The following is a 6,371-nucleotide window of genomic DNA, read 5'->3' on the forward strand; positions in this document are numbered from 1 at the left end:
ATATATATCAGAATTATAGATATAAAATCCAAGAATGTTTGAAATGTCGTTAACAAAAAGCAAACCACGCCTGAAGAACATTAGAGGGAGGAAAATCAGGCTTCGAATCCAAACTATTTTATTTTTAAACAAGCAATAGAAAACTTAAGAATGATGTTGTTCAAATTAATTCAAAGTATTTTTAAATAAAAGAAATATTTGACGTCGTAATCTAATCTTTACAATGTTCCGTAAAGCAAAACGAAATTATTCTAATTTGTATTTGAGCGAAACAATAGAGAGTCGCTTACGTACGCAGCCGGTTGCAGTCGACGCAAACTATACATATTCTGGCTAGCTCTAGCTATATCCAGCTATCCGTCGACTGACCCCACCCTTATAAATAATAGTGGTAAGTCTCCCATCCGCACCCCCTACACCCCTTAAGGGTAACCGGGCTACCCTCCGGATCTCATTTCCAAATTGCATCTCGAAACTGATTCTCGACTTTACAACTGCCCATTATCGATGTAATGTACACCTTAATTTATGAACATAAGGTTGTTTTCGAGTCGTTGTTTTAAGATTGAAATTTAGTGCTTACTTGTAAGGCTATAACCTAAGAAGGGGCCGGTGGCCCGTTCTGTACAAGCACTAACTCGTATAATGAGATATGATAATAAACGCCCCAGTTGAATATTGATGCCGGCAAGTTAGGGATGCACTACCAATGTTTACGACCCCGCGCCAAGGACTACGCTCATTATAAATCAGCTCCGCGCTACCATTGACCACGTCTTGTCTTATTTATTAATTATTAGATGTTGCCAGTGACTTTATCAGAATTAATTAAAAAAAAGAAGTGCGTTAGTTATCTACGCTCTATTCCTTTCTGAGGGGTTAGAAAAAGTGCATTCGCTACAAAGTGATTCCATAATGAACTTCAAAAATGTACATAACTGACAATAACTTTCGAGAAGTTACATGATCGCGCGTCAGTTCCGTACATTTTTGAAGTTCGTTATGGAAACTTGTGACAACCATAGGAACAGAATGGTTCGTGAAAATGATCGTATTACGAACACTATATGCGTACATTCATAATTGTCCTCCATTGCTTTAGCAAGCTCGCCTCTTATGATGATTGAGGCGTTTACATACGAAGCGTTAGGCGTTCATTAAATATGACATCAGCGGATTGAACCCTGTACGTAGCGCACCGTGAGACGGATGAATCACTCGCTGACACACCGCGCGCAATCATACAGCCTCGCAACATTACAATTAATTGTAAAGTTTGCTTATTATAGTATAACTTAAATTATCAGATAAAACACGATTTAATATTTCTATAATAGTTTAAAACTTGTTAACTATTTTGATTTACAGCAATTGTAATAAAGACCTTGAATTTGATTACCCGACATTAAGAAGACGTTTAACATTGTATGGAGGGAGTATATTTACCACTATTATCCAGACAAAGAGAAACAGAAAGACATGTTTTTTTTTTTATAACAGAAGAGGCAAATATTGTTGTATTAGTTTCTCATATTTTTAGATGTACTATAATCTTAGCAACAATAGTGGTTAGTCAGTACGCAATTAATACTTTTACGGCGGCGCCTAAATGCGGCACTGACAGCAGATACGGTCTGATTGTGACCTGGCTTCCTTCTATAATATTATGTCAACATCAAATATATATATATATATATATACATGTATAACGAAAAGAGCAATCCGAACCAACTATCGAGACTTTTAATCAATCAGAAGTCTATTTGACATACCCTTGAAGTAGCATAGGTTTACTGAGTTTGCGTTATTGACGATTTTTTTAATAAGTGAAAGGGAAAAACGAGCAGCGGGAACACCGAGGTGATCAACGACACCTATGGACATCTACAACACCAAAGGAAATGAAGATGCGTTGCCGGCCTTTAAGGTCATGGTATGCTCGCTTCTTGAAGATCCCTAAGTCGTATTGGTTTGGAAATACCGCCGGGGACAGACCGTTCCACAACGCGACTGTGGGAGGCAAGATGTTGCGCGAGAATCGCAACGTTGTGCAATGCCAGCCATCCAGGTGGTATGGATGGAACCTGGCGGTCTAAATAAAGCTGTCGCAAAAAAGCCTGTGTGGTCTTCCAGATTATTTTCTATATCAATGCCAAATTTCATCAAGATCCATTGTACAGTTCCGGAGATACCTTCTAACAAACATCCATATATCCATCCAAACAATCGCATTTATAATATTAAGTAAGCTGGTACAGATAAATGCTTCTATAGGTAACGTAGTCGTATGTTGTCTCCCAAAGTGAATCGTGGCCTCTACAAGAGCGAAGTCATAACGTGAAGCGAACCTTGTTTAATCATTACAGATTATACCGACCTTAATAAAAGATAACTAAAAGCGGTAATTGTCACATTTTAATTTAACATATCAACTCATTCATCTACACAAGGTTTCTTAGAAATTAACGATATATGTGACCCACTCTATTACTATTTATAGAACACTGACTCATGGGTTAATTTATTCGTTTTGCCAAATATAGCACTAATAACTGTATTCAAGACAATATGAGACGACGACTCAAGACATCAATGTCTATCTTAGTAAAATACTAGCTGTCGCGCGCGACATCGTCCGCGTGGAATAAACAAAAAAAAATAGCCTATGTGTTCTTTCAAAGAATGTCAAATGCCAAATGTTTGAATGTATCTCCAGAACGGCTGAATGGATCTTGATGAAATTTGACATACATATAGAAGAACACATAGGCTATTAATTTTGTTCTTTTTAATTCGCGGACGGAGTCGCGGGCGACAGCTAGTTGACTTATAAATTATGATCTACGGAAATACGTTAAAGTAGAAAGTTATCCTCACAAATTCTCATCGAAAATTTTTCAACCTCTTATATACAATTATGTAATTATATAATACACTTATTACATGATAGTATTAAGAAAACGTATACATTAGAGCTTGGTCGCTGGCTTGTGGACTCATTACAGCAGTTTCAGATCATTGTTTCAGGTCCGCACAATGCCGCACAAGTTCATGTCACATCTCTACTGTTTCCATTTCCTCCGACACAAAATTTAAGATTCATTTTTTATACTTCGAAATTCGAATTCTCCAGCCTACACTCACGGTTCTTATCTATCTAAGATATGTAATGGAGGAAACCGTATCGGTATTTTTTTTTAATTTAATTAATCAGCAATAGAAATAAGCGGCCATTCCAAGAATTTATAAACTATAATACAATTACGAAAATGCCATCCGAAAAACCAGTCATGTCGCCAAAAATGTTGGATTTATTGAGTTTTATTGACATATCTTAGACGCTTTCTATTAACCGCATTATTCATTTGGCAAGTTTGACTCGTATCAGTAAGTAAAACATTGTTCAAACAATGTGTCTATAAAATTATTTTGACCTTGAATGACCTTGAAATGAATATTATTTATTGATATAGATACTATCTAGAAAGCGTTGCCGTAGATTTTTACAACAATTTTTTATTCTGAGAATGCTCACGTTCCGAACTCTCGAACAATACAATTGAATACATTCCGTTCCGACACATTGTGTCCGACCTATGTACACACGCAAACTATTCGTTGGCGGGCTATTTGGCGACAGTAAGTAATTTAGTGGCACATTGTATTTCTGTGAGAGTAATGCCGCCTTTGTTATTACGCTGTTAATGAAGACATGTTGTGTATAATGGCTACACAATGTTCTAATATCGTCCAAAGTGCGTAAGAATTTACTCCGATAGAGCAAAATCTTCTAAAAAAAATTTCATAGCTACAGTTTCTTGCAAAAAAACCTTAACAAAACAATTAAAAATATTCATGTTTTATGTGTAGTAAGCCTTTTTAATAAAACTATTAAACAACACCACTATTGTATTACTCAAAAAATTACAACTTAGGGTCCTTCAAGAAGCGAGCATATCACCATCTCAAATGCCGGTAACGCATCTGCGGTTCCTCTAGTATTGCTGATGTCCATGGGCGTTGTTGAACACCTCGGTGTTCCCGCTGCTCGTTTGCGCCCTTCTATTATAAAAAAATACAATTTGACACTGTTTAATTAATGTAAAACAAAAGAATATATGTGAAACAACTCCGTGAAATATAGGACCACCAACCTTTTGGCGCCTTTTCGTCTTTTTATAAATCTACAGAGTTGAACAAATGTAATTTCTTGTCATTTTAGTATATTTATCATTATTTTTCATTAAAATTTAAAAGAAAAAAAAGTGAATATAATTTATATTTCTAAAGTTGTCAATAATAATTTTAAGGTTAATAATCCTGCTCAGAAACTTTACCTATGTCGCATAATATATTATACGTAATATAATGAGCATGTAACTCTTTTTATTAGACCTATTAACGAAGTTAAATAAACATTACTTATAAATAAGTAAAAGTTACTACTAGTATAGATTATTCAATTGTTTTAAAAAGTCAATTACAAAATAAATTTAAAAAATCTTCAGCTCACTATACGTCCCCACAGAGGGGCTCGGAGCCTACTCTAAGTTAGAGGTGACTAGGCCATAGTCAACCACGCTGGCCCAGTACGGGTTGGTTAACACATATCTTTGAATTTCTTCTTAGATATATACAGGTTGCATCACGAGGTTTTCCTTCATAGTAAGAAAATCCGAACTCGATAAACACATTGGTACATGACGGGATTCGAACCCAGGACCTGCAGGTTGCAAGACAAGTGCTTGATCCCTGAGCATTACAAAATATGTTATAAAAATTCTCAGCTCTATAGAATATCTTCTCCCCTTCTTACTTTTATTTGGTAACTCGTTACTGTGTATCTGACGTTTCTACTTGCTACCGGTTTATTCTGCCGCATCTATACTTTTATTTATCGACCTTCACCTTACGAGGTCAGGTGTACGACCCTTTATAGCGAAAACAATGTGGACTTCAATAATGATAGAATGCATTCAGTAATTTTAAAAGGCATTCTAAATAATTAAATGCGCATAATTACAATAAAAACTTTACACATCCTGTTTTTAAAGTCTGATATATGTTGTCAATATAGGCACCCTATATAGTTTCTTAGAACTGCTAATAGTCTACTAAATAAATATTGTCTTGTTAACAACTAGGGTAATAAAGTAATAAAAAATATTGTGCGCAAATTAACACTCAGAAGCCTTTGCCTAAAATAAAATACTACAGTTAAAAAAAAGTTAATTTGACTGCTGTCACACTTGTACTGCAATTGCAATCACAGTTTTGTCAGAAACAATTAAAAGGATCATAATATACAGTCGCGGAAATACGCGGTGTTCCACTTACAGAAATATTACTTTCTTCCTTTCAACGAGATAACTTCGCCTCTTATAAATAACAAATAAGCCGTGTACCACTAACTGGCACATCTTACAGACATTGATACTGTTCCGCGTTGTCGTTTGCATGTGTACAAAATGTTTAATCGACTATAGTTTTTAATGTGTGACACCGCCAAATTCCCTGATTGTACATAAATATGTCGCGACAGTGGAATTAAATTGTAAGTTAATAATAAGATATGTAAGAAACGAGTATTATTTTAGTAAACTTAAGTGGAAGTTTCTTCGTTAACTGTAATAAAATTTTTGCATAAGTGTTGCAGTCAATGAGAATTTTAACAAGATAATGTCACCTTTTCTCGTTTTGTATTTGGTAATGCAATTTACATTTACATACATTGCGTTTCTCAACTCATCTATTTAATTAGTTCTGACATTTTTGTATAAGTGTTAAGGAGATGTCACACGGACAACACATTACGATGGCCACACAATCTTGTTACTATCTCGTACGGTTACTCTTCAAAACGAGAATTAAGTTAAATATGAAATTATACGATATTAACACATTACATGCCGCTACATTGTTGTATAAAATGAACTCGTTGACTGTTAACGTGTTACTTGTAATAATTTTATAGTTATACATATGAATTGTCTTTTCAGTTGTCTAATGAAAAAACATTAATTTAAAAAGATATTCCATGAAATGAATTTTCAATACATTAGTATCGATTGCTTGTATGCAACAACTAGCGGTCGCCCGCGACACTGTCCACGCAGAATTAAAATAAACATAATTAGTAGCCTATGTGTTCTTCCAGACAATGTTCTATATGTATGCCAAATTTAATTAAGATCCGTTTAGCCATTCTGGAGATACATTCAAACATCCATCCATCTAAACATTCTCATTTATAATATTAGTAAACAGCATCTAGGTATTATCAACTATTTGTACTTCGAATTAAAAACTCGTCATAGTTAAAATGCCCAAGATAGTGTCATGAAGAGAAGACATGTGTCGACTGTGGGGTT

Source organism: Papilio xuthus, unplaced genomic scaffold (assembly GCF_000836235.2).
Source record: "Papilio xuthus unplaced genomic scaffold, Pxut_1.1 DF827789.1, whole genome shotgun sequence".
Lineage (NCBI taxonomy): Eukaryota > Metazoa > Arthropoda > Insecta > Lepidoptera > Papilionidae > Papilio > Papilio xuthus.